We start from the raw sequence: 19,988 nt of genomic DNA, 5'->3' as shown, positions 1-19,988 counted from the left end.
CGACGTAACCCGGGACTTTACTGTACTTAAATAAATAGCTACTGTTCCGTACCTGTGCCAAGCCTGTCCACATGTGTATGTGGCCTAACTTCTTGAATGAGGTCTCGTACAGTATCCTTTGGCAGACGAAAACGCTCAAGGAATTCTACACCAGAAAGATAATTAAATGGGTTACTGCGATCTTTAGGTACAATGCGTGGAATCCTCACTCGTCGCAATTCTTCCATTTCATACATTTCTTCATCTATGATTTCTTCTAATGCAGCCATGGTAGCTGAAAAGTGTAGTTTTTAATGGTCTGAAGAATACCTAGCTATTAACAGCATATATTACTTAAGTCATTTTTTTCTTTTTCTTCTGTTGTTCAAATGATACTATCATACATATAGGTACATACTAAAGCTGTTTACCACCAAAAGGGGAGTGGCCTAGCCATACAACAAAATAGGAATTAAAGAATTCATAAACATAGGCTAGTTCTACAAAGACCTGGGCCTGAACTTAGCCATTAGGTACAGTACATATGACAATGTTAAGTAAAGATAGGTCGGGGTCATACAATAAAAATTGTTTAAAAGTTATCAAAATCATTTTTAATAAGGCAGATATGAGCTTGCTAGGCTGATATGATATGCACGGACAGTCAAAAATGAATCTATTAAATTAGGTTAGGTTTGGTTAGGTGAATTAAGGATTGGATGTTAGGTTAGTTTAAGTTAGCTTCGGTTTGGTTAGGATAAGTTTGGTTTGATTTCCTGGTATTATTTTATAAGCACGCCCCATTCACAGCGGTCACTTTAACTGGTCTCAATTGTAAGATCTCATTGACTTGAACAAGAAAAACCCATATTATATCCACCGCAAATTTATATTAACGACATCACAGATTTTTAAAAAATTAATGGATATGCGGGTGGTGACCGACTCACTGGCGGTATATACTCCTCGTCCTATACTTCTGCCCACTAGGGAAAGACTGAGGAGTGGACAAGTGGTTCAATTTTACTGATTTTCTTTCCTGTATTTTGAATGGTTGTAGGGCATAGGTATGTTAGATTTGGGTGGAGGATAGGTGAGGTTAGGTTAAAATATGTTTGGTTTGTTTTCATTTCTGCCGATCTTACATTTCCGATTTTTCATATTGACATTTTCCATCACAAATTGATGCTTCAGAAGTTATGACAATAAATAGGTTGGTTAAGTTATATTGGTTAGGTTAGGTTAGGTTAAGTTGGCTGGGTTATTGTTTGCTTGGTTAGGTTACATTAGGTTCGTTAATAGGATCCATTCACTAATGTGTAATAAATCCATCAATAATGTCTTCTGATGTGTAGACCACCACAGAATCGAGTGTTACCTGCAAGGTCATCAAGGTATCGTTTATACCTTTCCTCCATTGTTTCATCGGTCACCTCTTAATAGCCTTGAACTTAAAACAACAAATATACTTAAAATATACAGCCTCATGATCATTTTCATTTATTTATTTATTTAATTATTTATTTATTTATTTTATTTATTTTTATTTTATTTATTTATTTTTTTTTTTCTCCTGGGTATGAGCTACGTACATGATATCTCGGCTTCAGTCTACTCCACTCCTTCCATATTATAGTTTTTGTCCTTTAATTCGTCCACTTACATAGTAGAAGCAGAATGTAAAAAATTCATGTAATAATATATAAATAACAAGATTAATCATATACTTACCAAATTTAGTCAGTGAAGCAAAAATGTGATGAGTCGATTAGACTGTTGTTGATGTTTGGCATGAACTCACCAGGCGACTACAGTAGACTTCAAAAATTAAAACGTATGCTCAATATAGCATAAGAAAAGCTTTGTTGTACCATCAAAAAAATTTTACATGGTAAATAGACTGAAATAAATTTAATTAGTTAGCTTCTTTTTACATTTGGAAATTTAAAATACAAGGCGGTAGTTTTGGTCGCCCGGACACTTGATCAATGTTTTGCAAAATCCCTCGACCAAAGTTCCAATCTTTGGTCCACTAGCGGACAAAAAACAGATGGAAAAAGGCATTCTGGAACGGCGCAGGACACAAATTGCTTGGTTGGCTGCCTAACAGACCAAAAAGAAGTAATTCAGGAATCGGCTGAAAGAGGCTGTTGGAAGATTATTGGATAAGTTGTAAGTCAGAAAAGCAATGGGGCGAGATGGTGTATCAGGCTGGGTGTTAAAAGAATATTAAGAGCAACTATTGGATCCAATTTGGGAAATAATTTCAATTTCAATAAATGAAGGGAAAGTTCCACTAGAATGGAAGAGAGCCAACTAATATTTAAAGGACGAAATGCAACTGAACCACTAAACTACAGACCAGTGTGATTTACAAGTGTCTTGGAGAAGTTGTGTGAAATAATCATCAAAGAAAAATGGGTTAAATTTCTAGAAGAGGAGCAAGTCATATCAAACAGACAATTTGGATTCAGGACAGGGTGGTCTTTTGTATCAAACTTATTAAGCTTCTACTCGAGAGTTATTGCAGGACTTGAAAACAGAGATGGATGGGTAGACACAGTATACCTGGATATTAAAAAGGCTTTTGATAAAGTCCCTCATGGAAGACTATTTTGGAAACTAGAGAACATAGGAGGACTGCGAGGAACTTTGCTTAAATGGACAGGAGATTATTTGAAGGATAGAGAAATGAGAACTGTGATCAGAGATCCATATTGAATTCGTGGTAAAGTAACTAGTGGAGTGCCACAAGGGTAGTGTTAGCCATTATGTTTCAGATTTATGTAAATGACATTCACATTGGGATAAACAGTTATATAAATTTATTTGCTGATGATGCAAAGCTCCTAAGAGTATCGAAACCAGTGAGGACTGTCTGCTGTTGCAGGAAGATATAAACAGGATCTAAGAGTGGAGCAGGAAGAGGAAATTGGAGTTTAATGCCAAGAAATGTCACATAATGGAACTAGGAAAGAGTAAGAGAAGACTGGTATGGCACTATTTGATGGGAGAGGAACAAATAATGAAGACTAAAGAAGAAAAAGATCTGGGAGTGATCATACAGAAAAATCTGAGCCCGAAAACACATAAGCAAGATATTTGGGCTATCATATAAAATGTTGACTAATATAAGAGTGGCATCACAAGCCTGATACGTCCATGGCTGAAATATGCAGCAGTGGTATGGCCTCCGAGCTCTAAAAAGGATACAGTAATACTTCGAGATATGAACACCCCAACATACAATTTTTTTGATATACGACGAAAATTTTCAAATAATTTACGCCTCGAAATATGAAGATGTATATTTAAGATACAAATAGCCATTGGTAGGTGGCACAGCGATCGCTTAGCTACCCGTGTTCACCCGAACATTCCTTTCACGTTGTGTATTGTTATTCATCCTTTGTGCATGTATGTGTTTGTGGTCCTTGGCAGTGTGTATCTTTTCTTACGTTTTGTGAACTCAAGACCCTTTGATCATGGTTCCCAAAGGTAAAAATAAGGAGGCTGAAAATAAGAAACTTAAGAGTCTCGCAGTGGATATGAAACATGAGATAATTGCAAAATATGAACGGGGTGTGCATATCTGTGACTTGGCCCTGTGCGCTAATGCTAGTGGTGACTGTAAAGTCAAACCATTGTTGGTGTATCATTCTGAGAACCCCAGAGCCTTTAAAGCACACAGGGTGTTAAAAGAGAAACTCCAGGTCATGTGGTGTGCCAATAAAAAAGGCATGGGTAACTCGCTAATTCCTCCTCCGTACTACATATACAAAGTTCTATCAGCGTCGGTAAGTACGAAAGCATGTTTAACCCCTAAATCTTGGGGACATTTAGCGAAAAACACAAAAATAGCCTGTATTCACATACTGATTACACTTGAAAATTCAATAAATGAGTGAGTACAAATGGTGTTCTGCCCTCAAGCAACGCTTCCTCTTTGCAATGCAAAAAACCAGAAATCTCGAGATGCTATATTTATCATAGGTTGAATGAGGTGGTACCATCAGTGTATGTGGCCTTGCGTCCGATCGGGTCCAGTGGCCTTGGCTAGAGCGATAGAAAACGGGCCCCTTGTATCCTCTCTCTCTCTCTCTCTCTCTCTCTCTCTCTCTCTCTCTCTCTCTCTCTCTCTCTCTCTCTCTCTCTCTCTCTCTCTCTCTCTCTCTCTCTCTCTCTCCTGTTGCCTGTTCTGATACCACTCATTCAAAAGTTGTCTCCCTACAATATGGCAAGAGACCCTAGGTGTAGAAGTAAGGCACACGGGAGGGGTGGTGGAATCGGACACCATGAAATCACTGTCGCTCCCACCATCCATTGTAGGAGTTGGTGACACAGTGACGCATAGCTTATGTTTACTCCTGATGAATGTTGCCAGCTCACAAGCAAAGAAAACGGGAAGAAAATAACCAAAATATAGCCCAAAAATGCCTAAATGTCTATCCATTTGTCCCGAGTCTTGCATGATGAACGTCTATCAACATGTCTCGAGTTTTGCGGGTTAAGTTGTTATTTTGGGCAATGTAGTACATTTATATCATGCATACAATAAACATTCTATTTATTTTATATTAAATCGATATTTGGTTGGTATTAAGGCATGTTAATTTTTTAGGGGGGAGTGTAAATTAGTATCACTAGAACAAATTTATTTTATTTCCATTAATTTCTATGGGAAAAATGGATTTGATATACAATTTTTTTTATATACAATGATCGTCACAGAATGAATTAAATTTGTATGTGTAAGTACCACTGTATAAGAAAATTGGAAAGGATACAGAAGATTGCCACAAAGATGGTACCAGAATTAAAAGACCTTACATATGAAAAATGACTAAAAGAAATAGGACTACCATCCTTACAAGATAGAAGAGAACGTGGGGACCTAATAACAATGTATAAGATAGTAAATGATATTGAAAAGATTGACAAAGAAGACCTGGTGTTCTTGACACAAGAAGATGGAAGGACAAGAGGACATGAAAGATCAGGATGAGGCAGTGTGTGAAGGATATTGGAAAATACAGTTTTCCACACAGAACGGTAGAAAAATGGAATGGAAGACCTGGTGCTATTGACAGAAGAAGATGGAAGGACAAGAGGACATGAAAAGAAGATCAGGATGAGGCAGTGTGTGAAGGATATTGGAAAATACAGTTTTCTACACAGAACGGTGGAAAAATGGAATGCATTGGATAATGAAGTTGTTACACCACATAATGTGCATAACTTTAAGGAAAAATTAGATAAATGGAGATATGGAGACAGGTCACTATGAGCTCCACTCAAACTCTGTACAATACAACTAAGTAAATACACACACTTACAAAGGAGAGAAGAAGTACCAAATAGAGAAATAGAGAAGGAAATGTGTGAAATAATGAATGAGAGCTTCAAAACGGTATTCACTGCAGATTTTCAGAACCTAATAGGACACTGCATTGCCAAGGATTACAGGAAATCACAGTGCACAAAGAGGATATTAGAAGATTATTGGATAATTTGGATGTCAGAAAAGCAATGGGGCCAGATGGTGTATCAGGCTGGGTGTTAAAAGAATGTATCGGATCCAGTTTGGGAAATAATTACAAGTTCAGTAAATGAAGGGAAAGTTCCACTAGAATGGAAAATAGCCAACATAATACCAATATTTAAAGGGGGAAAGGCATATGAGCCATTAAATTACAGACCCGTATCACTTACAAGTGTTATGGGAAAGTTGTGTGAAATAGTTATCAAAGAGAAATGGGTTAAACATCTGGAAGAAGAATAAATCATATCAAACAGACAGTTTGGGTTCAGGACAGGATGGTCATGTGTGTCAAATTTATTAAGCTTCTACTCAAGAGTAATAGAAGGACTGGAAAACAGATGGATGGGTGGATACAGTATATCTGGACATAAAAAAGGGTTTTGATAAAGTCCCTCATGGAAGACTACTATGGAAATTAGTAAACATAGGAGGACAGCGAGGAACTTTGTTAGAATGGGCAAGGGATTATTTGAAGGACGGGGAGATGAGAATTGTGATTAGAGATACATATTCATCTATGGGTAAAGTAACAAGCGGAGTGCCACAAGGGTCACTGTTAGACCCCATTACGTTTCAGATATATGTAAACGACATTCATGATGGGATAAACAGTTACATTAATTTATTTGCTGATGATACAAAGTTACTAAAAGTTATCAAAACCCAAGAAGACTGTTAGCTGTTAAAGAAAGATATAAACAAGATCTATGAGTGGAGTAGGATGTGGAAATTGGAGTTCAGTTCCAAGAAATGTCACATAATGGAGCTAGGAAAGAGCAAAAGAAGACCGGTATAGAACTATTTGATGGGAGAGGAACAAATAATGAAGACTAAAGAGGAAAAAGATCTGGGACTGATTTTACAGGAAAATCTTAACCGCAAAAAACACATAAGCAAGATATTTGGAATATCATATAATGTAAGAGTGGCATTTCAATTCATGGACAAAGATATGATGAAAAAAATCATCACAAGCATGATATATCCAAAGCCTGACTGTGCAGCTGTGGTGTGGTCTCTGAGCCCTAAAAAAGACATAAAATTAGAACGTATACAGAAGATTGCTACAAAGATGGTACTGGAACTAAAGGACCTAACATATGGCAAGAGGAAATGGGACTACCAACCTTACAAGACAGAGTAGAACGAGATAGTCAATGGCATTGAAAAGATAGACAATGAAGACCTGGTGCTGGTGACAGAAGATGATGAAAGGACAAGAGGTCATGTAAATAAGATCAGGAAGAGGCAGTGTGTGAAGGATATTGGAAAATGCAGTTTTCCACACAGAATAGTGAAGTGGAATGCATTGAGTGATGAAGCTGTGCATAATTTTAAGGAAAATTGGATAAATGGAGACATGAAGACACTATGATCTCCGCTCGAACCCTGTACAATACAACTAGGTAAATACACACACAGACACACACACAGTCCATGCTCCGTGGAGAGCGGACGTGCCTCCTGTTCAGAGCGGCATCTAACTAACACTCCACACGCTAAGCAATGTGCTTGAGTGAGAATAGTTATTGCTATTGAGGGGCGACCAGAGCGAGTGAACAAGTGTACAGAGTGAACGTAGCCTGGTGGCGTGTACATGGGAGTGATCGGAGGTGTGAGAACCTCCACACTCCAAACGACAGAGCGGGAACCACACAAAGGCCAGCCATAGCAGCCGCCAACGCATCCCACCACACACACGTAGCTACCAGGCCTGGCCCCCAGTGACCACACACCCACATGCTCCCAGGAAGAGTAGGAAAAAATGGATAGACCGGTAAGAAATAAATTACCAAATTCAAAATATGTTGATGAGGCCCAGGAGCAAAGCCGAAAGTGGCCAGTCAAAGCATGAGTCCATCTTCAACAGGGCAACATTGCAAGGTAGATTGGTAATGTTGGAGAAGAAATTTGAGGAGTTGGTGAAGGAATTAAAAGTTCAGAGGAGTGAGGAGGAGCAGGATAGAGAATTCGCAAGGCTTTGAAGGAAAAAGTTAAGAGACTGGAGGAAAATGAAAACGATTGGTGGATGAGAATGCACACTTGAGAGTGGAGGTTGAAAAATACAAGAGACGGTTGGAGGAGAAAATGGAGAGTAGTAAAGGAGAAAGATGACTTTAAGGAAATGATTAATGAGCAGAATGAAAGGTTTGAAAGGGAATGGGAACTGAAGAAAACACAATGGACTGAGTCGAGGAAGCAGAGATGGTTGGATTACAAGAAATAATTAAAGATCAGTTGAAGGAAGACAAAAAAGAAAGGTCCAAGGAACTGGTTAATGTAATGAAGAATAAGGAAACATTGATAAGGAAATAGCAGAAAGAAGAAGAGTGTGTTAATATTTGGGATGAAAGAACAAAATATAACATATAAGCCTAAGAGAATTAAGGAAGAATTAAAAACGGTAAGAGATCTGTTCAAAAATCTAAATGATGATGAAAAAAAAGACCTACAAGAAGAAGTGGAAGAGATCCATAGACTGGGTCCGTATAAGGAGGGAGTGAGCAGACCGATTAAAGTAGTACTGAAGTCACAACAATCTGCGGAGGATATCCTATATAGAACATCAAAGTTAAGAGAGATAGAAGGTTGTAAAGAGGTGTTTGTGAGAAAGAATAGAAATGAGGAGAGAGAGTCAGAAAGTGGTATGTGGAAAGAAGGAATGGAGGAATGAGCAGAGGCAAGTTTTTAGAGTGAGTGAGATGAGACTTTGGAAGGAGTGAGAATGAAAAAGAAATCTCAGACAAAGTGGAATACTATAGTAATAAAAGAGAGAAGACTACTACAACTACTACTACTTCTACTAATAATAATCATAATAATAATAATAATAATAATGAAATGTGTAATTCAATAGATAATTTATTCATTTAAAAAAAAAATTTATTAGAGTTATAGTGGGAGGATCCGGGCGGATTGCATTAATAAAGATAGATGTGGACGGAGGATTGTGCCCTAGAGGGAGCAGTGGGTGGACCGTAATGTATACTAATATAGATGGGATACTGTCAAGTAGATTGGAATTGCAAGACTATATGATAGTGGATATAGTGTGTTTGACTGAGACAAAATTGCATGAAAAAACAAAGATAAATTTGGATAATAAATATAATATATGGAGAAAGGATAGGGAGAGTAAAGGTGGAGGAGAAGCTATGATTATGACGAAGAAATAAATAAATGTGGATAAGGTTTGGTATGGGAAGAACAATGCAGAAGTGATAAGCATAAGGATAAAAAGTGATGGAAAAGAATTAATAATCATGGTGACCTATGTACCTCCTAAAACAAATTCTTGGACATTAAGGGAATACGACAATATGATCAAGGATACTTTACAGAGTTTGGAAAGTGTATTATCTGGAAAAGAGAAAGGTGATACTAGTAGGAGATTTTAATTGTAAGGAGGTGGATTGGGAAAATCTAGTAAGTGGTGTTGGAGAGGAAGCATGGGAGAGAGATTTCTTAATCTAATGATGGAAAATATGATGGAACAGAGGGTGAAGGAAAATACTAGATATAGAGGAGATGATGAACCAGCTAGACTGGATTTGGTGTTAACAAGAGAAGTGTACCTATGTGGAGATATACAATACAAGTGTCCTTTGGGAAAGAGTGATCATGTGGTTATGGAAATGCAGATAGCAACAACACAGCGAAGGAAGGACGAGACATACAGGAGTGGTAGATTGAATTATAGAAAGATGGACACAGAAAGTTTGAAAAATTATTTCAGAAAATTAGATTGGGAGGAGATGTTACAAATCAGAGAAGTGCAAAAGAAATATGAGATTTTTATGAAATATTATAAAGAAGGAGTTATGAAATTTGTACCAAAGTATAAACCGAGAGAGGAAGGAAGAAAGGATTGGTTTAATGCAACTTGTGTTAAGGCTAAGGAAAAGAGAGATGTGGCTTGGAAAAGATGGAAAAGAGCAGGAATATACTAAATAAGGAGAATTATAGAGTGGCGAGAAATGAGTATGTGAGGGTAAGGAGGAGGAAGAAAGAAAATTTGAAAAAGATATTGTAGACAAGAGTAAGGAACATCCAAAATTGTTTTACAGGTTCATAAATGGTAAACTTAAAAGAGAGAGTCCATTGAAAGATTAAAAGGAGAGCAAGGGATAGTAGATGACCCTAAGAATATAGCGGAATTGCTAAATAATAGGTTTCAGCAAGTATTTACTGAAGAAACAATGTTTGTAAAGCCTCAGAATGTACAAGGAAATGTGCACATGGATGACATTAAGATACCTAAAAGGAGTTATATAAAATGTTGGAGGAACTTAAAGATGATAAAGCGATGGGACCAGATGAAGTTTCAGGAAAATTATTGAAGGAGTGTAGAGAAGAATTGATTGATCCATTATATGATATTATAAGGTGTTCATTAGAAACAGGGAAGTACCAGTAGAGTGGAAGAGAGCTGAAGTGGTGCCCATTTATAAGGGAGGCAGTAAGGAAGAGCCTCTTAACTATAGACCTGTGTCTCTAACAAGTGTGGTCGGTAAGATTTGTGAGAGGGTGATAAAGAAATATTGGATACGGTTCCTGGAGGATCATAAGTTATTATCGGATCATCAATTTGGCTTCAGGAAAGGGAGGTCATGTGTAACAAATCTACTGAGCTTTTATTCAAGAGTGGTTGACAAAATACAAGAGAGAGAGGATGGATGGACTGTGTATATTTGGATTTAAAGAAAGCTTTTGACAAGGTACCTCACATGAGACTGTTATGGAAATTAGAGATTTATGGAGGACTGAAAGGAAAAGTGTTAAAGTGGATGGAAAACTACTTGAGATGGAGGGAGATGAGAACGGTAATAAGGGATGCAAAGTCGGACTGGTTGGTGGTGGAGAGTGGAGTCCCACAAGGCTCAGTGCTGGCACCAATACTTTTCCTTGTATATATTAATGACATGCCAGAGGAGTAAACAGTTATATTAATTTGTTTGCGGATGATGCGAAGTTGTGTAGGTGTGTGAAGAGTGAAGAAGATTGTGAAATTTTACAGGCAGACCTGGATAAGATTTGGGAGTGGAGCAAGAGGTGGCAAATGGAATTTAATCTGAGCAAAAGTCATGTGATGGAGATGGGGAAGAGTGGAAGACGGCCAAGAGGGTCATATAAGATGGGTGAAGAAGTAGTGTTGAAAAAGGTGGAAAAGGAAAAGGATTTGGGAGTGATAATACAAGACCATGGGCAGTTTGAGGCTCATATTGATAAGATGTTTGGAGAAACGTATAATTTGATAAAAATATTGGATTAGCCTTCCATTATATGGATAAAGATATGATGAAGAAATTAATTAGTACGGTAATTAGACCAAGATTGGAATATGCTGGAGTGGTTTGGTCCCCTTATAAAAAGAAGCATATAAGGAAGTTGGAGAGATTGCAGAGAATGGCAACAAAAATGGTTCCGGAATTGGCAGAAATGACCTATGAGGAGAGATTAAAAGAAATGAATTTGCTTACCTTGGAACAAAGAAGAGAAAGAGGAGATTTAATACAGGTTTATAAACTGTTGAACGGACTGGATGAAGTGGATAATGAGCAAATGTTGTTGAGAGAGGAAAACTTAAATAGAACTACAAGATCGCATAGTAAAAAGATAGCCAAGGGAATATGCTTGAAGGATGTGAAGAAATATAGTTTCCCACAAAGATGTGTGGAGGTGTGGAATGGTTTGAGTGAGGAGGTGGTGTCAGCGAGGAGTGTGCATAGTTTTAAAGGAAAGTTGCATGTGTGTAGATATGGAGATGGGGCCACACGAGTATGATACCCAGGCCCTGTAAAATTACAACTAGGTGAATACACATACACTGTTGGCAGAAGCGAGCTGACGCAAGACCAGAGCTCCGGTGTGATATGCTGCCAATTCTGGAGAGGAACCCAGCAGACCTGATGATGTTACAAAGGGGCAGGGGGCTAGTTTAATGGTCCTGTCTCCAAAGAGTTATTGAATTTGCTTAAATTTTTAGGTTGAAAGAAGTAGGGAGGAGATGACGCCATGGACGGCGTAGTTGGCACTGCCCGATATGTAAACAAAGGATTGGGAGCGAGACCGAGGGAACTAGAAGTGAGATTATAGAAACAGCTGGGTGAATGGAGTTGAGAAAGGAAGTTTTTGGACTTTAAGGAAGAAAGAGTTACCATGAGAAGGATCATCATTATGGATAAGGAACATAAAGCCTTGAAGGTAGTTAAGCAACAAATAAAGGAGAAAACTAAGGGCACAGTTATACAGGTGATCATAGAAAAGGAAGAATTAGTGAGAGATACGGTGGACAAAAAGAAGTGTATGGTTATATATATATATATATATATATATATATATATATATATATATATATATATATATATATATATATGGACTAGAAGAAAAGAAGAACCTAGTGAAATTTGTGAGGGAGAAGGAGGAGAAAGAAATGGTTAAGGAAATTATCTCCATAGTGCAAGATAAAGAACAGTCTTGATAAAGTAATAGAAGAAATATATAGACTGGGTAAATATAGTGAGGGAACCAAAAGACCTCTAAAAGTCAAAATGAGATTGCAAGTAGGGACAGAAGAAATATTAGCTAGGACTGGAAAGCTGGCTGAAAAGGCAGAATATAAGCATATCTGGATAAAGAGAGAGAAGAACCAGGTAGAAAGGGAAAAAGAGAGAGAACTGAGGAGTGAAACTAAGGAAATAAATGAAGGAAGGACAGAGAACAAAAAGAAGTTTTACTGGAGTGTGCTAGACACGAGACTGAGGAAATGGTATATTCAGGAAGGGGAAGGAAAGCATTAAGAGTCGTGTATACAAACATAGATGGGTTTATATCAGGAAATTTGGAAGTGAGAGATTATATATTGGAAAAAGGGCCAGATGTGGTATGTATGACAGAAACAAAGTTAAGTGAAGATGTCCAAGTGAATTTTAAAGAGCAAGGATACAATGTTTGGAGGAGAGACAGAAAGAGAAAAGCAGGAGGAGGACTATTGATCATGACTTGAGAGAATATATATGTGGAAGAGATACAGTCCAGAGATGGAATGGCAGAGGTTTTAAGTATAACAATAAGGACCAATGGGAAGGAAAAAATAAGTATCATAGTTGCATATGTACCACCAAAGACTAATACATGGAGGCTTGATGTACATAAGGAAATGCAAAAAGGAAGTACTAAATTGCCTGGATGACATGCCAAGGAAGGATAGAAGAGTGTTGCTTGTGGGAGATATAAACTGCAAACACGTCAATTGGGAAGAAATGGATGCAAGCAGTCACGCTGGGTGGGGGGGATGATGTGCTACAACTGGCAATGGTAAACACATTGGATCAATGGGTGAAAGATTATACAAGATATAGAGGGGAAGATGATCCATCAATGCTGGATTAGGTATTTACAAAAAAAAAAAAAAAAACGGAGCCATGTCCAGACATCAAATATCGTACTCCAATAGGAAAAAGTGATCATGTGGTCCTAGAAATCAAATTAGAGAATCGGCAAATTTTAGAATATAATGAGGGACACAAACACAAGAGACAGAACCACGCTAAATCAAATTTTGGGGGATTAAAAAGTTATTTTGGTAGTATTGATTGGAAATAAATTTTGCATGGAAAGACAATTCAAGGAAAGTATGATATATTTCTAGACAAGTATAATGAGGGGGTAAAGAGATATGTTCCTGAATATAGATTAAAAAAGAGCAAAACACACCTGGTATAATGCTGTATGTGCAAAAGCTAAAAAGTGCAAGGACACAGCATGGAAAAAATAAATAGGAAGCAGTATAAAGTGGCAAGAAATGAATACATTAGGATAAGAAGGGAGGAGGAGAGAAACTTTGAAAAAGGATGTAGTGAAAAGATGTGGAAAAGAACCCAAGGTTTTTTTTATAAGTATATAAATGGTAAAATGACAAACAGAGACCATTACTAAGTTGATTAAGGGGAATACGATATATGAAACATCGGAAGAAATGAGTGAACTTATGAATGAGAGCTTTAAATCGGTATTTAATGAAGAGGGAGAGTGTATAAAGCCAATCAACCTAGCGGCACAGGAAGGATTAAGAGACATCGTGGTAAAAAAACCCAGAAAATTAGAGAATTGCTTGAAAAGGTGGATGTGAGGAAGGCAATGGGACCAGATGGAGTGCCAGGATGGACACTAAAGGATGTAGTGAGCAACTGGTAGAACCAATTTGGGATGTAATTAACAACTCTTTAACGGAAGGAAAGGTACCAAAGGAATGGAAAAGAGCCAATATAGTCCCATTATACAAAGGAGTAAAAATGACTGAGCCCCTAAATTACAGACCAGTGTCACTAACTAGTGTGGTGGGTAAGATCTGTGAAATTGTTATCAAAGAAAATGGTTGGAATATCTGGAGAGAAATGAAATTATTAATAACTCAATTTGGTTTCAGAAAAGGAAGATCATGTATAACAAACTTACTAAGCTTTTATACAAGAGTAATAGATGAAGTACAAGGAAGAGATGGATGGATGGATACTGTGTATCTAGACATTAAAAAGACTTTTGACAGAGTACCACACAGAAGACTCCTATAGAAAATAGAACACATGGTTGGAATTAAGGGAAATATCTTGAATTGGATGACAGATTACTTAACAGATAGGGAAATGAGGATAGTGATAAGAGATACACCATCAATTTGGAGTGGTGTAACCAGTGGCGTACCACAGGGTTCGGTGTTGGCATCTATAATGTTTCAAATAAATGTCAACGTTATTAACACAAGAGGGTTTTAGTAGCTACATGAATTTGTTTGCAGATGATGCCAAGCTTTTGAGAGATATAAAAAAACCAAAATGATTGTATGGAATTACAGAAAGATATTGATAAGATCTGGAGATGGAGCCAGAAGTGGAAATTATAATTTAATACAGGCAGCCCCCGCTTAATGAAGGTTCACCCAACGAAATTTCGCTACAACGAAGGTTTTCTTTTACTACCATCTGCTCGTTTAACGAACACCAAACTCACTTCAACAAAATTTTATCCAGGTAATTTTTTCCAAGGTTGAAAGCCCTACCGTATCACGCAAGTCGACAGGCTTTTGAATACACCAGCGCCTCTGGTGGACAACACGCGCACCACTCACTCCCCCTAGTGCAAAACAATAACAGCGTCAGCAGCAGCTCGTCTTTCCTCACTCTACATGCCACCAAAATGACCTGCAATGTCGCCTAGCGTTGCTAAGAAGACCAGGAAGTCTCTTACTCTCGAAGTAAAGCTGGATATTATTCACAGACACGAGAGAGGAGAGAAAACTAATAGCATTGCTTCCCACCATGGCTTGACTCCATCTACTGTTTACCATTTTCAAGTCAGCAGACTCTATTAAGAACAGCGTCAGCAGCAGCTCGTCTTCCCTCGCTCAACATGCCATCAAAACCCCCTGCAATGTCGCCTAGCGTTGCTAAGAAGACCAGGAAGTCTCTTACTCTCGAAGTGAAGCTGAATATTATTCACAGACAGGAGTGAGGTGAGAAAACTAATAGCATTGCTCGCCACCATCTTGACTCCATCTACTGCCTCTACTATTTTCAAGTCAGCAGACTCTATTAAGAAGGCTGGTGAGACCGTATCTTCCTAGCAAGCTAAAAGAACCACCTGAACTCGTGGCTCTGCAATGGATACAATGGAAAGCCTTGTGGAAATGTGGTACATAAGTTTTGTATGCGGTACAATGATGCGCCCTTTGTTTACATTCCACAGGTTGCCAGCTAGCGTATTTCCCACTCCACTCTCCCTCCCTTCATAAATTTAAGATCAACAACATTATAAAGTTACTTACATACATACATTTGTGTACATTATAATGACTTAGTCTTAAATTAAACTGCTTAAATGTTTAACTTCATAATTTTTACTTACATTAAACCTTTTACTGTACTATGATGCACTCTCACTTTGTTTACTTTCAATGGAAGCTCAAGTCGGGTTAAACTTGTTATAATTGGTTCGCTTAACTAAAAATTTGCTTAATGAAGAGTTTTTTAGGAACGTAACCCCTTCGTTAAGTGGGGGTTGCCTGTACTAAGAAATGCCATGTAATGGAAATGGGTAAAAGTAAAAAGACCTACATGTGAATATAAAATAGGAGAAGAGATTATAATGAAAAGAAGAGAAGAGAAAGACCTGGGAGTGATTATACAAGACATCCTGACTCCAGAAAGACATAAATATGGATTATTTGCTTTAACATACAAGACACTAAGGAACATCAGGGTAGCATTTCATTACATGGATAAAAATATGGTGAAAAAGATATTAACCACTATGATAAGACCTAGACTAGAATATGCAGCAGTGGTATGGTTGCCATATAGGCAGAAAGATATCAAGAAACTAGAAAGGATACAAAGGGCTGCTACAAAGATGGTCCCTGAAATAAAAGATCTTCCCTATGAAGAAAGACTGAAGGAGATGGAGCTACCAACTTTGAAGGATAGATGGGAAAGAGAAGACTTAATAACGATGTATAAGTTAGTAAACCGTGTGGAGAAGATAGATAGACAAGACCTGGTAACACTGACGGAGCAGGGAGACAGACAAACAAGAGGACATTCCAAGAAAATCATGAAAAGTCAGTGTCATAGGAATATCAAAAAGTTCAATTTTCCACATAGGACAGTAGACATCTGGAATGGATTAAGTGAAGAGATTGTAATAGCAGAAAGTGTGCGCAAATTTAAGAAGTTAGATAAATGTAGATATGGAGACAGGTTACTATGAGCCCCACTCGAACCCTGTAACATACAACTAGGTAAATACATACACACACATTTGTGTGTTAAGCTATTAAGTTTCTGCTTAAGAGTAATAGAAGGGCTGGAAAGCAGAGATGGATGGGTGGACACAGTATACCTGAACATAAAAAAAAGTTTTTGATAAGGTCCGTCACGGCAGACCACTTTGGAGGTTTGAGAGCATAGGAGGACTGAGAGAAACTTTGTTAGATTGGATAAGGGATTATTTGAAGGACAGAGAGATGAGAACTGTGATCATCTTGGGATAAAGTAACAAGTGGAGTGCCACAAGGGTCAGTGGTAGCCCCCATTGTGTTCCAGGTATATGTAAATGACATTCAAAATGGGGTAAATGGTTATATTAATTTGTTTGCTGATGATGCAGAATTGCCAAGAGTAATCAAAATCCAAGAGGACTGTTTGCTGCTGCAGGAAGATATAAACAAAATTATGAGTGAAATAAGAAATGGAAATTAGAGTTCAATGCCAAGAAATGTCACAAAATGGAACTAGGAAAGAGTAAGAGAAGATCGGTATGGAACTATTTGATGGGAAAGGAGCAAATAATGAAGACTAAAGAGGAAAAAGATTTGGAAGTGTTTATATAGGAAATCTGAACCTCCAAAAACATATAAGTAAGATATTTTGATTAGCATATAAAATGTTGACTAATATTAGAGTGGCATTTCAATTTATGGACAAAGATGTGATGAAAAAATTATCACAAGCATGATATGTCCTAAGCTGGAATATGCAGCAATGGTGTGGTCACTGAGGTCTAAAAAAGATATAAGAAGATTAGAATGGATCCAGAAGATAACTACAAAGATGGTGCTGGAACTAAAGGACCTAACATATGAAGAAAGGCTGAAGGAAATGGGACTGCCAACCTTACAAGATAGAAGAGAATGAGGAGACCTAATAACAATGTATAAAATACTAAATGGCATTGAAAAAAATAGTGAAGGAAGACCAGGTGGTGGTGATAGAAGCCAGAAGTACAAGAGGACATATAAAGAAGATTAGGAAGAGGCAATGTGTGTGAAGGATATTGGAAAATACAATTTTCCACATAGAATGGTGGAAAAGTGGTATGCATTGAGTGATGAAGTTGTTACAGCACATAATGTGCTTAGCATAAAGAAAAAATGGATAAATGGAGATATGGAGAGAGGAGACTTAGCTCAGCTCGAACCCTGTACAATACAACTAGGTAAATACACACACACACACACACACACACACACACGGCCCGGTAGCTCAGTGGTTAGAGCGCTGGCTTCACAAGCCAGAGGACCGGGGTTCGATTCCACGGCCGGGTGGAGATATTTGGGTGTGTCTCCTTTCACGTGTAGCCCCTGTTCACCTAGCAGTGAGTAGATATGGGATGTAAATCGAGGAGTTGTGACCTTGTTGTCCCGGTGTGTGGTGTGTGCCTGGTCTCAGACCTATCCCAAGATCGGAAATAATGAGCTCTGAGCTCGTTCCGTAGGGTAACGTCTGGCTGTCTCGTCATAGACTGCAGCAGATCAAACAGTGAATAACACACACACACACACACACACACACACACACACACACACACACACACACACACACACACACACACGCCCGGTAGCTCAGTGGTTAGAGCGCTGGCTTCACAAGCCAGAGGACCGGGGTTCGATTCCCTGGCCGGGTGGAGATATTTGGGTGTGTCTCCTTTCACGTGTAGCCCCTGTTCACCTAGCAGTGAGTAGGTACGGGATGTAAATCGAGGAGTTGTGACCTTGTTGTCCTGGTGTGTGGTGTGTGCCTGGTCTCAGGCCTATCCGAAGATCGGAAATAATGAGCTCTGAGCTCGTTCCATAGGGTAACGTCTGGCTGTCTCGTCAGAGACTGCAGCAGATCAAACAGTGAAACACACACACACACACACACACACACACACACACACACACACACACACACACACACACACACACACACACACATAGAAGTGTAGATATGGAGACGGGGCCACAGGAGCATAAAGCCCAGGCCGTGTAAAACTACAACTAGGTAAATACACACACGCACATTTAACAATATTGTCAGTTGTTAAAAACTTTTGGGTTTTAGAGTTCTTGCTAAATGATTCTTGATTTCTATTGAAAAGCTGATACATTGGTACATCCCTTGTGTGTATCATAGATATTCTGTATCTATTTGTGAATAAGAGAAATTTTAAAATTTTTGTTGTAAAGATACCACAACTTTGCTTTGCCTCTTAAAAACAACTTCACACATGCTTCCACCTTTACCACATATGTTGCACCATTTAAGAGTGATTACACATTTAATGAGCAGTCTCCCATGGACACTTTCAGTTAATGGACCACATTCTTCATCTTCATTTATTAAAGGACAATTAACCTTTATTTATTCATTTACTTATTTATTCATGTATTTTCTTGTTCTCAACCAGTATTCTTGCTGTCACTATCTTATTTTCATATTTATTTTTAATTTTTCAACCACTGACCTTAATCTAACCATCTAATCCTTCTAACACTCTCTCTCTCTCTCTCTCTCTCTCTCTCTCTCTCTCTCTCTCTCTCTCTCTCTCTCTCTCTCTCTCTCTCTCTCTCTCTCTCTCTGTAAAAGGAAAGAACTTTTTTTGTATATATCCAAATGCATTGATCAACCATTGTGTAATATTTTATCCTTATTTTCCTTTTTCAACATTGGTCCAATATTTACCCTCTTCTAATCACTTTCAGAAAAAGGTTTCAAGCCACTCATCCTCTATATATGATATTTTTTTTTAGTGGACCTTTTTTCCTTCCCTTCGCCAATAGCTCTCACAAAAAGAAAAGTGTTTAATGATTTTTAATTACCACAAGACTATTTTCACTTCAACCCCACTTCTTTATTCTAACATTTTCTTAGCAATTCCATCTGCAGCTACTGTTTAATTAATTTCCTTTCTCTATATCACCCTTCAATATTAGTAACTTTTTCCAATTTTTCTCTTATTTCTCTTGTATCCCACATCTTTTCTCTTACATATTTCATTATATTTTTTTTCTTTTTCCATTATTAATACCTTTTAATCTTATAAAACTTATACTTTCATTAGCCTAAAATCATAGTTCTTTGATTTGTAGACATGTTGATCTAAGGCAGAGAAGAATATTATGTAACAGGAATGCAGGAGATGTACATGAAAGTATCTTATGTAGACTCCCTGAATGGAAAGGAGAGTGAGGTTTAGGAAGGAGGTGCAAAATGATGTGATGTTGATGAAAGAAGCAAAGGAGGAGATGAGTATGAAATGATTATGTTCCCAGCAGTATGAAGGGGAATAGAGGCACATAAATGACAGGAACCCAGGATAGTGTGGTCAGTGAGAAAAAACAGGGATAGGTAGATGTGATTGAAATTGTGTGCATTCACTTTTGAATTAAAGATATGAGAAAGGGAAAAATGGAAGAGAAATGGGGAAATTTTAAAATTACATAAATGTGTGGCTTAGGAAAATAGGGATAAAATTAATATAGTAATTCACCACCACGGTTGCCTGTTGGTCACCCAGCCAGTCTTTCCCATTATGGAGCGAGCTCAGAGCTCATAGACCTATCTTCAGGTAGGACTGAAGCCACAATGCACTCCACACACTGGGAAAGCAAGGCCACATCCCCTCTAGTTACATCCTGTACCTACATGCT

The 19,988-nt window shown here is 37.9% G+C and overlaps 1 protein-coding gene across 4 annotated transcripts in view; it reads left to right on the top strand.

Moving 5' to 3' along the window:
* LOC123513211 (glutathione synthetase-like) overlaps nt 1-19,988 on the top strand; it is a 72,560-nt gene that overhangs the window by 10,379 nt on the left and 42,193 nt on the right. The gene's annotated exons all lie outside the window — the stretch shown is intronic.

This window comes from Portunus trituberculatus, chromosome 35 (genome assembly GCF_017591435.1).
Source record: "Portunus trituberculatus isolate SZX2019 chromosome 35, ASM1759143v1, whole genome shotgun sequence".
NCBI lineage: Eukaryota > Metazoa > Arthropoda > Malacostraca > Decapoda > Portunidae > Portunus > Portunus trituberculatus.
This window is presented reverse-complemented; position numbering and strand designations above follow the sequence as displayed.